At 30.9% G+C, this 19678-nt stretch overlaps 1 protein-coding gene and 1 pseudogene across 4 annotated transcripts in view; one reads left to right on the top strand and one right to left on the bottom strand.

The window, feature by feature from the left end:
• The window catches only part of LOC145261151 (uncharacterized), a 1211790-nt gene that overhangs the window by 813111 nt on the left and 379001 nt on the right, over window positions 1–19678 (bottom strand). The window lies entirely within an intron of this gene.
• Window positions 13599–13813, top strand: LOC145261425 (U2 spliceosomal RNA; annotated as a pseudogene).

Raw genomic sequence — 19678 nt, 5'->3', positions numbered from 1 at the left:
TATTGTTTTTGGTAAAAACGATATATATATATATGTATATATATATATATATATATATATATATATATATATATATATATATATGTACATATATATATATACATATATATATACACATATATATACATATATATACATATATACATATATATATACATATATATATACATATATATATACATATATATATATACATATATATATATATATATATATATACATATATATATATTTAATTCGATTTGTCGACTATAGCTTAACAAGCACTAACTTTTTACCTTTCACAAACAAAATATAAGGTGCGCGATAAGTTGAATGAAACAGTAGATGCCGAGTTCGATTCCCTTCAGATCTGCCAGATTACCAACTGCACTAATCGATCGATCGATGCCTCCGTTTCCGTTCAGTTTCAAGAGACAATGGGCACCCTTGTAAGGATAGCTGCGAGTGAAATTGTGAGGCAAAGGTTGTGCAATCTCCAGCCACACCTCTTCTGTATCGGCACTTCTTGGGTCTAGTGACAAGGAGAGCCCAAAGATTGACTGGAAAGAATGCCGTGATAAGCGAGCAGCACTCGCAGCACCTGGAATTCCCAAATGGTCACCCATTTTAGAATCGTCCAGATTCAACGTTGCTTAACTACAGTGATTTGACGAGAGCCGGTGTGCCAACGTGATTATACCGTATGCACACCTAAACTAATACTCTTGGGAAAATACATAAACCTATCGCCACTGTGAAAAATTTCCCCCACTCTTTATCTGTGCCTAAATCAAAACGTGGATTCCATGAACAAAGCTTCTTTCTTAGAACTGCACGCCTGTGGAACTCTGTTCCGTCTGCCTGCTTCCCACCTTACTACAACTTGGATGTCTTCAAGTCCAACGTTAACAAATTCCTAATGAACCGCCCCCTTAAGTAAACACTTCATCAAATCTCCACACTAACGTAATGTACTTGCAATAACCCTTATCCCTGAGTGGCTCCCGGGCCTTGATAAGTGGTGATCACTGTGTAAAAAAAAACAAAAAAAACAAACTCCCGTTTCCGGCTAAAATGACAACTTGTTCTGAATGTAATGTATAAAATTAATTGTTTGCAATCAGCGTTTTTTTTTTTTCCTATTATAAATCTTAAAATAGTTATCATGCTGTAAAAAATGACTAGAAGTCTACAATACCTTTTTTTTTTAAATTATTTTTTACTATAATTTTTGGGTATTTATTCAGAATTCTACTTATATTAAAAAGCAAAAGAAAAAAATCTGTAAGATGTACATATCTGTGACAGAAAGAAAACATCGTACACCAAAATAACATAAATTCGTCAAATAGTTTTATTTTTAAATAAGATAATTAAATTTTGTGGCATAAAAAACAACGACGATATTGCGACGCCATCTTGAAAACAAGAGAAATAACTCCAAAGGACTCAAATTTTCGAGATTTTAAAAAGTATATATGCGTAATCTTTTTTGTCGAATTACAAAGTCTGTTTAGTCAAACTGCAGAATCTTTTTTGTCGAACTACAAAATCTCTTCTATAAAACTACAGAATCATTTTTTGTCGAACTACGAAATCATTTTTGTCGAACTCGAGAATCTTTTTGTCGAACTACGAGATGCTTTTGTAAAACTACGAATTTTTCTTTTTCGAACTGCGAAATCTTTTTTGCCGAATTACAAAATCTCTTGCCGAACTACAAAATCCTTTTTGCCAAACTATAGAATCATTTTTATCGAACTCGAGAATATTTTGTCGAACTACGAAATCTTTTTTGTCGAACGACGAAATCTCTTTTGTCGAATTACAGAATCCTTTTTGCTCGAAATACGAAATCTTCTTTGTCGAACGTTCAAACCTTTTTTGTCGAACTACAGAATGTTTTTTGTCAGACTGCAGAATATTTTTTTGTCGAACTACGAAATCTTCTTTGTTGAACTTTAGAATCTTTTTTGTCGAACTTTAGAATCTTTTTTTCGGACTACGGAATCTTTTTTGTTGAACTTTAGAATCTTTTTTGTCGAACTCCAGAATTATTTTTGCCGAACTACAGAATCTTTTTGTGGGATTACGAAATCTTTGTTTGTCGAATTACAAATTCGACAAAAATGATTTCGTAGTTCGACAAAAAAGATTCCGAGAATCATTTTTTTCGGACTACAGAATCATTTTTGTCGAATTACAGAACCATTTTTGTCATATAACAAAAATTTTTTGTCGAACTACAAAATCTTTTTGTCGAATTCGTGAATCTGTACGAAATTTTGAACAGAACTACTTATCAGATAATACAAATTATCCATCCTCATCTAAAAAATTCAGAAACGTCCATGTCATTTTCAAATCCTACTGCGTCTATTCTGGTCATTTACGCACTGATATTGTTGGGGAAGGTATGAACCCTCAATTTGAACCATAATGTTTAATCAACCGTATACAATAAATCATTTATAGTATATAACACATTTCAGTAGTATATAACTGAAAAAAGGTTTGATATGCCGTAAAACATACCAGGCAAGTGTGCATTTCATTTTCGCATTACACAATGCAAAAATGCCGTAAAACATGTTGTACAAGAGACTTGTAAGTCTCTTAGTATGTTTCCGTGTTATGTAAGATTAAAAAGTGTTGATACGCCGTCAAGCACGAGACAAGTGCTTTATTGTATGTCTGCATTAAGTAAATTCAAAAGGATGTTGATGTGTTGTAAAATATGAGACAAGTCTTTTATCATGTCTTTTATTATATTTCAGTATTAAATAACTGCATAAATGGGTTAATACGCCTTAAAATACACAAGACAACTCATTTGTTGTATTTTAGTATTAATACATTAATAAAGTATTGATATGCCGTAAAACATTGTAGACAAGTCATTTATTGTATTTCAGTATGAAGTAAAAGGCGATACGCTGTAAAACAGACAACACAAGCTTTTTATAATTTTGTGCTTAGCCGTAAATATATAGAGAATAAAAAAATATACTTTTTAAAATGTTCCTTTTCTTATAATCCTTTGCAATTAGTGTATACGCAAAAATAATATTATATATAAAAGGCTATATATCTGTCTGTCTCTATATTTTTAAACTCTATCTCCTCCGAAACTAAAAGTCGCAGAGCGGCGCTAGGAGCCTCAAATGATTGAATTTTTTTACGGACCGTTCTTTTATGGGGCTTTAGCCGGTTAAAATTGTTTCTATCGGGTCAAAAATGTGTCGAAATTGGAAAAAAGTTGTTTTACAGTTTGTACATCTTAGTTTATTTTTAATTTTTTTTATTATTTAGTCAGCTAATATACGTATCACGTTGGTACAGTGGTAACGTTGCCAGCTTTGAATGCTACTGTTTCGGTTTCGATTCTAGCTGATGGCACTCAAATACCCTTTTTTACTTTTGAAATCATGACTCTATAATAATATATACGAAATCTGGACAAATTAAAATATCATATTTAAGCGTATTTTACGCCTGCGCAAAGTTAGGCACCCTCTGCTAGTGTATATATATATATATATATATATATATATATATATAGAATTTAGGAAAATTATGATTGAAGATATCAAAATCTTACATAATAACCCCAACGTAAAAAAAACTCCAATTCTAGAGGTTTTGTATATAAAAATGAAACGTCCAACGATGATATTAACTACGAATCCAGTCGTAATATTTTAAAGTGTTTAGGTACGTAATTAACGATAAGTAGGCGAGAAGAGAAAAAAATTTAGATTGTAAATTTTATTTCATTGTAATTTTAACAAACCTATTTAAATATTGTACATACATCTAATTGGATACTACTTAAAAACATGACCACATCTCCCCAAACGTATTTTTCTATAAATAGCCACACGTTTTTGAATCCAGCAAATAAACAATCGCCTGAAGACGGCTGAGTTTTCAGTAGAAAGCGGTAGCGGAAACAATGCAACAACACGTAATGGATTCTATATACAAACATTCGATAAAACACTACAAAGAGATTAATACGTAAATTCGCAAAAAGAAGGTCGTTGAAGAGAAAAACTGTGTGCTTTCAACAATATATGTTTAAATTCACACACAAACACACACACACACACACACACAAACACGTATATATATACATGTGTGTGTATGCATATATATAATATATATATATATATTATATATACATATATATATATATATATTATATATATGCATACACACACACACATTTTAAAACAAATCCTTTGTCCGATAAAATGCATGCCCATTGGCTGATAGGAAGGGGCGCGGTGGATACTAGAAAGCTGATTGGCTAACTAAATCCTCAATAGAAAAGGGACCATATAAAAACGATAAACAACCACAGAATTCGCGCATAAGCCTGAGGAATCCTAGAGTGGATGAAACGTCGAATATTCAGTGTAGCTTAATCGCCATATATATTTTATAAATTACTAACTAGCTCTACCTACGTATTGAACACTTTTGAAGTAAATACTTAAAGTTTACGCATAAATCTATACTTTCGTATATTAATTTTATGTGAGTAAATGAAGTAGTTATATATATATATATATATATATATATATATATATATATATATATATATATATATATATATATATAATCAAATGCCCATTAAATAAGCCTTTAGCCATCGCTTAAAACTGCTATATTAATATTTTGTCTTGTTAGTGATGCTCCCGGTGCTCCTGAATGGTGCAATCGGAGAACTCGAACATGATTCTCGCCAAGTTGCATAAAAACGACAGGTAAACACGGGAATGGAAGGATAATTGTATGGGGAACTTTTACTGCAGCAAGAGTTGGGGAACTTATTAGATGTGAGAAGTCAATCAATGCAAAGGAACACATTCGAATGTTAGAAACAGGACTGTTACTAAGAATCCAGAAGCTGGAAATATCCCAGAACATTATTTTTCAACATGATACTGCCTCTACACACACTGCTAAACTCACAATAAATGGTTTTCTGATAATTCAATTAATGTGATATTTTGGCCAGGTCAAAGGCCCGATTTAAACACAATCGAGAATATTTGGTCCATAATATCTCGTGCATTGGCCGGAAGAACTTTTGAGAACAATGACAAATTGTAGGAAGCTATGTAAAGTGAATGGAATAACATCTCCTCTTCACAATGTTCCACTTTGGTTGAGAGCTTGTCTAAAAGGATTGATCTTATAAAGAAATCAAAAGGGAATGCGATTTTATACTAAGTATTTCTTAAAGTAAATGTCTTGTTCTCTTGTACTAGTCTCCTTTAAGTTTCCTTGTTCAATTATTCTTTGGTCAATATAGCTTTTAGTGCAATAAAATGTATAAAATTTGTTTGGTGCATTTTTTATTTTTTTGCTCACGAGTGTATATAAGAATATCAGCAGAGACCGAAATTTATTATTTTATTATTATTACCAGCAGTGGAAGATTTTTCTTCAACCAAAATCAAATAAAGAAAGGAAATTAAAGGAATCGTTTTTGGCCTCCGAATATAGGTACAAATTTTTCCGATTCTGATACCCCCAAAAGGTCTGATTTTTCCGATTCTGATTCATCCTTCTTACTACTAGTCAATATGGATATTTCTTTCGTAGACTCTCAAGAAACGACAGAATATCCTCAAAGAGAAAAATGCATAACGAAGTAATAAGTAAAATTCGGAAATAAACAAAACAACTCTCATCAGACCTTTGCAGTGGGCTTTTATTTTGCCCATATATATATATATATATATATGAGCGCATCCATGCCGGCGTATACGTACCCAATTTTAGCACGTTAAAGAAAATTTGACGTAAGCGGGAGCAACGCGGGTGTCTATGCATGCAGGCGCACATATGTGTATATATTTGCACGCCAGGGCGGGGATGTATGTGTACGTGTGACCGTTTCTTTAAGTATATATGTGTGTACGTGCGCATGTGTGTACTCGTGCCCGCGGCCGCTAGCTAACCCTCTCCAAACAATCAACAACAAAATAAAAACTAAATAAATAAACCGAATCATAGCCCCCCCCGCCTCCAAACATAAGCGAACACCCAACAGGTCAAGACATACTTACCAAAAAAAACAACTCACCGACGAGACGCATAAAAACTTTAACATTAAGACTCGAATTTAAAGTAACCCCCCCTCCTCCTACCCCCAGATATTCCCCTTCCCCTCCATGTATCCCTATACCTTCAGCCACACCAGAAATGAACTTCCCAGACCCTCCCCCACAAGTTCCTTAAACTCCAAAACTAAAACATTACCGACATACCAAACGCCCCCTCCCACCCTCCCCCTTGTTCCCTTCCTCTCTTTATTCCGCCCTCCTCGCGCCCTCCTGACCTCATTCACTCTTCCTCTCTTTCATCCCATAATAACGAACATTTCTGTAAAAGTCTGAGGAAGCTACAGACGGCCAAAAAAAAAACGGCCGTGTAGCTGAAACAATAATGTAACTTAACAGAAAGATACGGTAATAAAAAATAAAACGCATATTTGCTCTACAACAGTATTGAGCACTCTCTCCAGTTTTTATTAATTACCATTTCCACTATATATATATATATATATATATATATATATATATATATATATATATATATATATATATATATATATATGATTGACTCTCCCGTCGATTTCGACGTATGAGTTCCGCCACAACAACAAAGTTGCTCGGAAATCCTCACAGATGATTTGATTATAGTGGTAAAGGCTTTGTGTAGAACCATCCACGTTCTGTATTAATACTAACCTTTGTCGGTGCAGACGACTGCCACGGGAAAGAGTATACAGTCAACTGCAACACAATTACGTTGGCACATCAGTTCTCGCCAGATCACCGAAGTTAAGAAACGTTGAGCCTGTCGAGTACCAGATGGGTGACCATTTGGGAAGTCTAGGTGCTGTGTGTAGCGCGTAGAGTCGTAAAAATGTCCAGATTGATATCTGGAGGCACGTTAATTCACTTGGAGAGATGCACTCCCAATCTTCGTTAAGACATATATCTATATATATATCTATATCTATATCTATATATATATATATATATATATATATATATATATATATATAACTACTTAATTTACTCCCATAAAATTAATGTACGAAAGTATAGATTTATGCGTAAACTTTATGTATTTACTTCAAAAGTGCTCAATACGTAGGTAGAGCTAGTTAGTAAGTTATAAAATGTATATGGCGATTAAGCAACACTGAATATTCCGCGTTTCATCCACTCTAGGATTCTTCAGGCTTATAAGCCTGATGAATCAAAAGTGCTCAATACGTAGATAGAGCTAATAAGTAAGTTATAAAATGTATATGGCGGAATATTCAGTGTAGCTTAATCGCCATATACATTTTATAACTTACTATATATATATATATATATATATATATATATATATATATATATATATATATATATATACTAGCAGTTCAGCTCGGCTTTGCTCGGGCCCTATGTATTGTTCATAACTTTATGTGCATATGTATATATTAAAAAGTCTGCATGTGTACCGTAATGCCTTTCTATATAATAGGCTTCCCTAACTATCATAGAGAAAAGTTTGTAGAGTCTTCAAAGGTCAACTCTTTCAACTTTGACCTCTTGGAAGTCAAATATTCGCCCCAAAACCAATTAAAAAGCTTGCTGCAAGTCTGAATATCCTTCATGTAAAATTTAAAATAGAGAAGTTTGGTAGAGTTCTCAAAAGTTAAATCGTTGAACTTTGGCCCCTTGACAGCCAAATTTTTGGCCGAAAACCGATTAAAAAGATTTTCCCAAATCTGAATACCTTTTAATAAATAATTTATGTAAAAGTAACTGCTCTTAATATAAATATTTACAGGTTTTAAAAGACTCGGGATCTGCAGCTGTATAGGAGTCAGAGATTTAGAACGGAATCGGTAATTGTATCGAAATCGAGAAAAAATCTTGGGGTCGTTCCATCACTAATCAGAGAACTTTTTTAGGGTAGGTGATCAAGTGGCAAAAAAAGGTGTCACGGTGGGGCACAGGCCCATAATACATTCTTCTGCAAAAAACACTTGTAAAACACAAGTAAAGGGTGGAGTGCTGGGCTTGGGCATCTCTAGTACCCCCCCCCCCTCATCTTCACGTTATTGGTTCCATGCATATGTGAGATCCGTTGGTGATGAAGTAGCCCTCAGGGAGCTCACTGGCTAAATAAGTCTGTGAACCCCTTAATTTATATTAAATTTCCCGCGACTGTAACCGTTTACGAGTGCGTATTTTTATTTTATTTTATTTATTTATTTTTATTTATTTATTTTTTTCGCGGCTTTTCTAAGTCTTTGAAATTTTGGTTACTCAACAGAAACATTCACCATCAGAATTTCTTGTATTACCAATGCCATTTTTTTTTTCTTCTTCAAAATCAAAGAAACGAACAGTAATTGGTTACGATTTTAGACGCGGCGTCCTGTTTACAAACTAAATAGAATGTCAAAAATAAAAACATTCGTGACTTTTCGTAACAGGTACATTTTTTTTTTTTTTTTTTTTTTTTTTTTACACTAAATATGTCCCTCAAATCACTCAACTAAAAATACAAACACAAAGCCTGTCGACGTAAAGGATTTTTCCCGCTGGGTACATAGTTTAACATGTTCTGCGCATGCTTTCCTTCTTCTTCTTCTTCTTCTTCTTCTTGTTAATATTGTTGTTATTAGTATTAGTAGTATTAGTGGTAGTAGTGGTAGTAGTAGTGGTAGTAATAGTCTCAAAATACGTATTCGCCGCCTCATCTGCTTCGTGTTTTTCTTAATCTTCTTTTATCAGTCTTCTCGTTATTCTTCTTTACGTTAGCGTACTCTTCCCCCTTTCCATCAGCATTTCTTTTCTTCTTCTTCTTTTTCTTCTTCTTCCCCTTTCTTCTTTCCTTTCTAACTCTTCTTCTTCATTTTATTCACTTTTATTCACAATCACGTCATTGTTCCACGTATTCGTATGTGCCCCTCTTTCTTCTTCTTCTCTTTCTTTTTATTCTACTACTACTACTACTACTACTACTACTACTAATCGTCGTCGTTGTTACTTCTGTTTCTTCTTTTCTTCCTCGCCCTTCTTCTTATTGCTTTTCTTCTTCAATGTCTTATTTTCTTTTTCTTCTTCTTCCTCTACTTTTTTATACTCCTTATTTACTTCTTCCTTTTCTTCTTCTCTCCTACTAATACTATTGTTTATTTTTTCTCCTTCCTTTCCTCCTCATCTTTCTTCTTCAGCTTCTCCTTTTACTACTACTACTACTACTACTACTTGTTTTTCCCTTCCTTATCTTCTTCTTCTTCTTCTTCTTCTTCTTCTTCTTCTTCTTCTTCTTGACATTCGTTTTCGCGGCCTTCTCTTCCCGACATTCTATTTTCCTCCCCTCGTTCCTACTCTTCCCCCTTCCCCTTCTAAACTAATCTTCGTTCTCTTCCCTCTCTTTACCACTCTAATGACCACTCTAGCATTATCATTCTTTTTCTTTTTTCCACATTATCTTTCGCACTGACCAACTGTTGCTGGTACGAATATAAATGGACTGTTTTCAACACTTTAGATAAGACGATTTCGCGCGGTCAGTCTGACCAAACGATGATATCGTCTCACGCAGTTACGTCGTGGCAAGATTGGCTGAAAGTCCGTTAGACATTTCCTGCCTATCACATTCTCTTTCTACCCTGCCCGCATTTTTTAATCTTACATTTTTTTTTCTTCCTATTCGCTTTTCCTAGCTCCATTTTTTTTTTTTTCTGTTCAAGCCGAAATATCGATCGTGGGATTATGCGTACATAAAACAAAAATGGCTGCCAGCTATTCAAACTTTTAATTAAAACTCTGTCGCGAGATTTAAAAAAAGGGGGGGGGTAAATTACAATTTCGGGTACTAGTATACAAAAGGGATTTCAAATTTCAGCCCATATCAAGCCTCCATTGAATGAGTGCGAAGAATAGTGGGATCAAATTCTAGTGAAGACCAATGGCCGTTGCCAGCGAGAAATAAATGTTTATCGGCTGTTGCGATGATGCATATTAATTTGCATATGTTATCAAAAGAGATGGAAAGTACTGGGAATCTGGAGAGACTATTTTGTCATTCAAATTCCATAGAACATCACAGTTTGTTCTAAAAAAAATATTTGATGATGGCTTGTGTGAAAACTCCAAGTGAGTACAAGTGATAATAATACGTTTTTGAAGTATTAAGATGAGGATTGGTCATTGGTATTATTTGGATTATTCGGACTATTGTCTTGAGTGTTATTGTCACAACGTTTCGGTCGATGTAATCTCCGACCTTCTTCAGGTGATTCTTGCTGTCTAACTTGAAAATCTGCAAGGAATTCACGGATGTAGCATACTCTCGTTCTATGAGTCATGACCGGGTGGATGGCCTAAGTAATTCGCGACTGTATTTTCGGTTAGTCACACTGAATATTGAACCGACAACCTTCAGCAGAAGGTCACTTTTCCAACTGAATTTTTACAAGTACTCTGACTGCGACTTGTGGCGCAGTAGTCAGAACTCCCGGATAACGGTGGCCCTAGGATACGTTTTTTTTTTTTTTTTTTTTTTTCAGGTTACTATATGGAACACGATCTTTTTTTCCGGTCCCTGGTTACGGTATTTGCCCCGCCTTACAGTGTTATTTATAATGTTATTTGATTATATACATGTGTATTATATACTGTACTGTATTTTGTTACTAATTTTTAATGCCGTATCCCGGGGTTCTACTGTATATTTTTGTTGGTATTATTTTAATGGCTTTATCAATCAATTATTTCAGTTATTTTTGAATTGTGAACAAACAAGACAATGTATCTAGTGTTTGAAATGTGTTAAAATATATTTGTAACGTTATACACCTTATTTTTATCAGTGTCATTACATTTTAACGGACCCAACACGCTGTAGACTTCGTCGCAAAGGACATAAAAAAGGAAAAATTAAAAAAAAACTCAATTCGCTTCTTTTTTTTTTTTTTAAAGGAAAGCCTGTATGGCTAGTATTTCCAACAACGCATTTTTTTCTAAATATTTAAGCAGTTCATTATTCTTTTTTCCAGCCACGTATGGATTTTCGTCTCGGTTCTGAGCCCATCCACTAGGTGTATCAGAATTTTTGTGGAATTTTTGGCACCCCTAACACAAAACTGCGAATAAAATATTTAAAAAATCGTAATTTCTCTTTTAAAAGTGGGTTGTTTATTTTCTTTATGGAATATACTTCCAAAATAAACTATTAAAGTTGTTTAAAAAATAATAGAAATATTATTTTTTTATTTTTTTATTTTTTTAAAAACAGTGTTTACAAAGTGCCTGCGCGCGTTCATGCAGCCATGTTTTTTTACGTAATGAAATCAATTGAATATTACGAGTTAATTTTTTTCAATTTTTAAACTTTAAAAATCTATCAAAATTGTTCTATTCGTTAACGTTTTACGATATTTTCAGGGTCAATGTGAAATTCTATGCTCTTTCCAATAAACTGAATATAATATTTTAGACAAACGATTTTTTTTTTAATTCAGCCTCCCATTTTGAAATGTCTATTAAAAAGTAAATAATTAATTTACTCACCATAAATTTATATATAACAAATTGAAGATAAAAGATCAATGAATAAATATATTGTAATTTAACACAAAAAAGAAGTGTTTTTTGGAAATTTTTTAGTCCAAAGTGTAAAACCTTTAAACCCCCCCCCAAAAAAAAACCAAACACGTTGATTTTTTTTAAGTGAAAGCTCATGTGATTCTTACATAGTCTAGTAAATATCGGATGCTGACGACAATTTTTTTCTATTTCATTCAATGTTTTCTTTTTTTAGATATTAAAAAAAAATCACTCGCTAAAGTAGAAATAAAATATATTATTTAAAAACTCATGTATTTCATTAAGAGAATTAAAAAAAAGTCAGTAGAGTGGGGTCTGTTTTTAAACGGCAAAAACTATTAAGTAAATGTGTTCAGTTTTCACCTAAGGTGGCCCCAAAATACTCATTTTGGTTTACAGCGCAACTGAAGATTCAACGCGAAAAAAGCAGATATTTGTCTCCCTTTATTTCAACTGTTAAAAATATCTGATCGCGCGTTTTTTTTTAATACTTGCTTAAAAAAGTATTTTATTTAAAAAGGACATAGAATATAAAATGTAAATATGGATAAATTCTTAACAATGAATAACGGAAGTACTCATTTAATAGTATTTTTATAGGTAAGTGATTTTTTTGGAATTTATATATATTTTTTATAATCAAAGTAAGTAAAATTTCGTTGATTTTCTTTAAATATTTTTTTTAAAGATAACCGATTTTAAAAAACAAATTTTGCATAATTTACTATTAAACCTGTTATTTTTTTAAAATTTGGTCTTTGCTCCTTTAATTGAAAAAAAAATTGGGTGTGAATTATATTTTTCAAGTAGTTATAAGCTTCCAAAGATAGTAAGTTGAATTATTAAAGTTCTTATCACGCATTTTTAATGGCTGCCTTTGATACACCTATCCATCCACGTATCTCGAACAAGCCTCCAATCCCACTTTTCCGAACACTCGTGTATCTAATCCATTTCCGCTCTCTCTCTCTCTCTCTCTCTCTCTCTCTCTCTCTATCTCTCTCTCTCTCTCTCTCTCTCTCTCTTGTCTCGAACACGTTCTTTTCCGTTCTTTCGTGTCTCTAACACGTCTTGAATTCCCTACGTCTCGAAAACGCCTTGAATACATCTCTTTCTCTGAAGACGTCTCGAATACCGCTGCTCTGAACACTCGCTTTGCCGAACACGTGTGTCCTTTTGGTCTCTGTTGTGACGTCACCTCGCAAACTGGCTTGGCTATTTGCATATGTCTGCTGCTGCTGCTAACCCAGCATCAGTGGATCTGTTACATTATTATTTTTTTTTCTTCAAAATGTACATAAAATTGAAAGGCATTATTTATTATATATATATATATTTTTTTTTTTACCTAAACCCGTTATAAAAAAAAGATTGAGAAGGAGGAAATAAAATAAGATTGAAAAATATTTTCTAATGTACATGTTCCTTGGGACAAAACTATTATTAGTCGGGTTCGATGAACGTAAAAAAAAAAAGGGATTGGGAAACGCTAGTCTACAGTGTCCTCTTTGCGATGATAGGGGAGCTGGGTACTCCACTTTACCTTGGTAGTATGTTTAATTTGGTGCTTGTTGAGATAGAATCGACAGATCGATTTTTTTTAATATGTCATTTTAAGCAAAAACAATATTACGTACTTAATTGTCATGTCGAAAATAATAATATATCCCAAAATGACGAAAAATCATCAAGTAAAGTAATTTTTACATTGCATTTTTCTTAGACGGTGAAGAGGTCACATGCAGGGGACATAACTCGAAACGAATATTTGGGATTACTTCTATATGGCGTGCAGTATTTGTTGTCTATAGCGACAGACTTTTTTTTTTTTTTGCTAAAAACACAATAGCAGTTGTTCTACGCGATGAATTTTCATAAGTTTTGAATAAATTACTATTTTCGACATGACAATTAAAATGACGTATTTATAAAAAACGATTTGTCGACTCTTTACAATCACCTTGAATTTTTCCGTCAGTTTTCTTGGCCTTTTGGTCAAGATCAAAGTGTAGTATCTGTTCTTCAGATGCTGCACTTCATTTTCTTGTTCTCTTTCGGTGGAGGAGAAATCCTTTACGACTGAGACAATTTTTATTTTTGTACCTTTTCTCCACGTTAAAAAACGACCCTGGTGTCTAACTCTGTCCCGTGGGGAGGCATAGTAAATAGGTACTTATATTAAAGTATATGAAAGTGTATGAATGCACGCGCGTTCGCGTTTGTGGTTGAACGCGGAGGTTAGCTAAAAGGCCCCGTCTTTGTTCTCCAGTAGAATTTTCGCTTTCTCAAGCGTCAGCACTATGTCGTTTGCGTACCTGCGATTTCTGTTAGTCTTTGAAAATTCACCTTTTATGTCGTATTTATTTATTTAAATTTTTGTTTAGTAATTTAAATTGCTAAAAATGTTAACCCCCGTTCTCCTTCCCCTGCCACCGGGAATACGGACTGAAACAGTTGAAAAAAGAAAACGAAAATATACAGTAACTGCGGCGTTGACGGCATAACGATAGTGGTGAAGGGAGGGGACTCATACGGGTGGATCAGCGGCAGCAAGGACGTATGAGTACTCTATAAACAGCTTTCCAACTGTTACGTCTTTTATTCGCGCCCTACCCCATTCTCTTTCTACTCCTCCATTATTAACCTCCTCCTCGTCGTCTCGTCCCTCTCACCTCATCACTCTGGATTGGACATTTTTTTCATTTGTGTGTGTGTGTGTGTGTGTGTGTGTGTTTTAATTTGAATTTTTTTATTGAATGTTTAAATGATTGATTGTTAAATGATCGATGCGGTTTAATCGAATATGTTTTGAGATATTTGATTTTTTTTATTATTTACTTTTTTTTCTTCTTTTGTAACGAACGGACTTTTTTTTTTTTCTGCTGATTCATTCCATTTTTTTTTTTTTTTTTTGTTCTTTTACCTTTTAGTTTGCTTTCGGCTTTCTTATTTATTTATTTATTTATTTATTTATTTTAATCCTCTGTTTCCGTTTCTTTCTTTCCTGTTTTCTTTTCTCGTTCTTTCTTTCTGTTTTCCTTTCTTTTCTTTCCTCCGTTTCTTCCTTTTCTCCTTTCTCTTTCTAGGATATACTTCCGGCTTCCTTTTTCTTGTTTATATTTTTCCATTTTTTTCTCATTATTTCTTTCTCCCTGTCTTTTCTTTCTATATCTCTTTCTTTCTCTCTGTTTTTTTTTCTCTCTTCTTTTCTCTCTATTTTCCCATTTCCATGCCAACCATTTCTTATTTGCTTTCTTTCTTTTTTTTCGTTCTTTCTTCCCTTCTTCATTTCTTTTTTTCTTTTTCTGGTTTCAAGTTCTTTTTTTATTTATTTATTCTTCCCTATTCATATTTTCCTTTCTTTAGTAATTCATGTCTTCCGTTTTTCATTATTTTCGGATTTTCCTTTTTCTGTTTCTTCCTTTTTTTTTTGTTTCTTCCTTTCTTCCTTTTTTGTTTATTTCTTTCCCTTTTCCCCGTTTGTTCTTATTTCTTTTTCTATTTATTTTTTGTCCACTTTCTTTCCTCAAGCTCTTTCCTTTTTTCGTTTTCCATTTTTCTTTCCTCTTTCTTTTTTCTTTCTTCCTTCATTTACCCTTTTCTTACTTTTTTATTTTCCCATTTTCTTTCCTTCCTCCCTTCTTTTCTTTCTTTCTTTCTTTCTTTTTTCTTACTTCCTTTCCATAATTTCTTTATTTAATTTTTTCATTTTTCCTTTCTTACTCCCTTCCTTTTTTTCTTACTTATTTCTCTCTTTTATTCCAATTTTTCTTTTTACATCCCCCTCCCTCATTTTTCTTTCTCCCTTCTTTTCATCTGTTTTCTTTTTTTTTTCCTATTCACATTTTTCTTTCTTTCTGTTCGTTTTTATCTTTCTCGTTCTTTTCTTTCTATATTTGTTTAATTTTCTCTCTTATTTCTTTTCTTCTTTTTCTCCCTTTTAACTCTTTATTTAGTAATATCTTTCTTCATTTTTTTTCTTTCTTTCCTCATTTTTCCTCCCCCCCCCTTCCTCCAATTTTCCTTTACTTTATTTATATCTTTGTTTATTTCATTCCGTTTCCCAAATTTTCATTCCCGTCTTTATATCTTCATTTAATTAGTAATTCATTTCTTGCCTTTTTTTTTTTTTTACTTTTTTTTATTTTACTTTTTTATTTTTCATTCTTTTTCGTTCTGTCTTTCTTTACTATTTCTTTTTTTTTTCACTGCTTTCTTTTTCATTAATTATTTCTTTTATTTCTTTTTTAAAAACTCTTTCATCTTTCCTTTTCGCCTTTCTTTTTTACCTCTTTATTTTTTGCGTTTTTTTTTTTTTTTTTTTTTCGTTTCTTTCTTTGGTTCATTCTTTCTTTTGTCTTCTTAACTCCATTTACCGTCGTCATTCTTTCTGTTTTCATCCCCAGTTTTTTCACTTCCCTCTACCACTCTATCTTCCTTTTTCTCTTTATTTATACTATTTTCTTTTTTCTTTCATGTTTCTCTTTATTTTCTTTCTTTCACGTTTCCTCTCTCTCTCTCTCTCTCTCTCTCTCTCTCTCTCTCTCTCTCTCTCTCTCTCTCTGCGTCGTTCCTTTGCAAATCAAATATAATTGCACACATAAACATTACACGTACTGGATACCGTACGTAATAACGACAGCGTATTGTTTAGTTAGCAATCCACCCTCCCCTCACCACCTAGTATGAATTAAGACTTCTTGAGATTATAAGAAAGGATTCGCTGGTCTGTCTTCTTAATATTGACTCAGATATTAACGATTACACAGAAACTCGGTATTGCTTCAAACTGTAAACGTGTCAGACATGAAACGTCATCTACTTTAGTTTCAAGTACGTTTCTGGGTCATAACTTATAACTCATATTTACAGAAGTTGTTAAGGTAACGGATGTTTTAGGTCTTATGCTTTTAGCGATCTATTTCCTCAATACGAGGCCCTCGTTTTGTGTGATGCATTATGGTTAACTACGATATCAGTTCAAGGGAGATCACTCCGATTATTCTAAGATAGCGATGTCATTTTTCTTATATAAAAGAAGACAAAAGAAGAAGAAGAAGAAGAAGAACAACAACAACAACAACAACAACAACAACACAATGAGAATGGGACAATAATTAGGAAAGAGTTTAATTTACGTAGATTGCCATTTATCTCATATAAGCACTTGGCACTATTGCACTTTAACTTCATTTTCGGAAGAGTTATACTAGCAAAAAGGAAAGATAATAAAAAATGTACTGATTTTTTTGTAACCAAACTTTTCTGGTAATTCAAAATAAGTTTAATAAAAGTAGTACAATCGAAAACGGTAAATACCAAAAAATTTATTGAATGTAATTGAATTTTGTAAAGAAATTTTATTTTTTTTAAATATTTAAAATAAAACAGTTAAATAGGAACATTTTGATTTATTTTAAATAAATTTCTTTAATAAAATAAAAATCATTTGAGAATATTGTGATTGTATTTAAGTTGAGTTTGGTGTGTAAATTGCACAAATAAAATATAACATTCACTTCGTCTGCAAAAAAATAATAATGATTAAGTGTGTCAGCATTCATTTTTTTTAGATTTTTTTTTTTTTTTTTTTGAGATTTTATTCATGTTTTCGGAGATTTTTATATAATTTTTGAGATTTTATCCATTCTTCGGGGATTTTATTCATTTTTTGGAAATTTTATTAATGTTTTGGAAGATTTTATTCCTATTTTTTTAAATTTTATTCGTTTTGTTTATTTTTTTAGAGATTTTACCAATTTTTATTAATTTTATTGAATTTTAAATACTTTATTCATTTTTTTCGGAGATTTTATCCATTTTTCAGAGATTTTATTCATTTTTTGGAAATTTTATTCATTTTTTTCTGAGATTTTATTATTTTAGGAGGTTGGGGGAATTTATTCATATTTTCGGAGATTTTATTCATTGTTTTTTAGATTTTATCAATTTTTCGGAGATTTTATTCGTTTTTTCGGAGAATTCACCAATTTTGTTTTCAATTTTATTCATTGTTTTGGAGATTTATCAATTTTTAGGAGATTTTATTCATATTTTGGGAAATTTTATTATTTTTTTTCAGAGATTGTATTCATGTTTCCGTAGATTTTATTCGTTTTTTTGTTTGTTTTTTTTTTGTTTTTTTTTTTTTAGATTTTATCCATTTTTCGGAGATTTTATCCATTTTTTATGAAATTTTATTAATTTTTTTTTCAGAGATTTTATTCATGTTTTTGCAGATTTTATTCGTTTTTTTTTTTTTTTAGATTTTATCCATTTTTCGGAAATTTTATTCATATTTTTGAAAGTTTGATTCATTTTTGGGAAATTTTATTTATTTATTTTTTAATTTTATCCATTTAATTTTAGTTTTTATTCATTTTTTTGGAAATTTAAATTTCAGAGACTTTACCAATTTTTTAACTTTACCTATTTTTTTTTAAAACTTTATTCATTTTTTTGGAAATTTTATTCATTTTTTCGGAGATTTTATTCCTTTTTTTTTATAAATTTTATTCATTTTTTCGGAGATTTTAACGATTTTTTTATTTTATTAATTTTTTAAAAATTTTATTCGTTTTTTTTTAGATTTTATTCATTTTTCGGAAATTTTATTCATTTTTTTTTGGAAATTTTAATTACTTTTTAGCAATTTTTAAAAAAAAAGTTTATTCATTTTAAAAATATTTTATCCATGGTTTCGGAGATGTTATTCATTTCTTTTAAGATTTTATCAATTTTTTGGAGATTTTATTATTTTTTTTTTTTTAGATTTTATTCATTTTTTCGTAGATTTTATTCCGTTTTTTGGAAATTTTATTCCTTTTTTTGGAGAGTTTACCAATTTTTTATAAATTTTATTCATCATATTTTAATTTTATTTGTTTTTGTTTTAGATTTTATTAATTTTTCGGAGATTTTATTCGTGTTTGGGGAGATTTTATTCCTTTTGGGGGGGAATTTTATTCATGTCTTCATAGATTTTATTCGTTATTTTTTTTTTTTAGATTTTATCAATTTTTCGAAGATTTTATCCAATTTCGGAAATTTTATTCATATTTTTGGGAGTTTTATTCATTAATTTGAAGATTTTATTCATTCTTTTCGAAATTTTATCCATTTTATAGAGATTTTATTAATTTTTTTTTTTGAAATTGTAATCATTTTTTCAGAGAATTTACCATTTTTTAAAAAAAATTTATTCATTTTTTTTTAATTTTATTAATGTTTTCGGAGATTTTATCAATTTTTCAGAGATTTTATTCATTTAATTTTTAGATTTTATCAATTTCTCGGAGGTTTTATTCATTTTTTTTGGAAATTTAGTCAATTTAAGTAGTTTTCTTTCCTTTTTTTTGAAATTTTATTTATTTTTTCGGAGATTTTACCAATTTTTAAAAAAATTGTATTCATACTTTTTAAATTTTATTCGTTTTTTTTTTTTTAGATATTATTCCTTTTTTTTTTTTTGGAAAGTTTATCCATTTTTCGGAGAATTTATTCATTTTTTTAGAAATTTTAATCATTTTTTCACAGAATTTACCCATTAAAAAAAACTTTAGTCATTTTTTTTTTATTTTATTCATGTTTCCGGAGATTTAATTCATTTTTTAAAAAGATTTTATCAATTTTTCGGAGTTTTTATTAATGTTTTGGAAATTTTATTCATTTTTTTTCGGAGATTTTATTCATTTTATTGGAAATTTTATTCATTTTTTTCAGATATTTTACCAATTTTTAAAAAATTTTATTTATTTTTAAAAAATTTTATTAGCTTTATTTATTCATTTTTGTTTTTTTTTTAATTTTATTCATTTTTTTTTCGAAAATTTTACCAATTTTTAAACATATTTTATTAAATTTTTATATTTTATTCATGTTTCCGGAGATATTATTCATTTTTTGTTTTTTTGAGATTTTGTCAATTTGTTGGAGATTTTATTGATTTCTTCGAAGATTTTATCCATTTTTAGGAGATTTTATTCATTCTGTTTAGGAATTTTATTCATTTTTTCAGAGATTTTATTCATTTTTTCGGAGATTTTATTAATTTT

The sequence above is a fragment of the Euprymna scolopes genome, chromosome 37 (assembly GCF_053919585.1).
Source record: "Euprymna scolopes isolate OS-2025 chromosome 37, ASM5391958v1, whole genome shotgun sequence".
In the NCBI taxonomy this organism is placed as follows: domain Eukaryota; kingdom Metazoa; phylum Mollusca; class Cephalopoda; order Sepiida; family Sepiolidae; genus Euprymna; species Euprymna scolopes.
The sequence above is the reverse complement of the archived record's forward strand: the minus strand, read 5'-3'. Positions and strand labels throughout refer to the sequence as shown.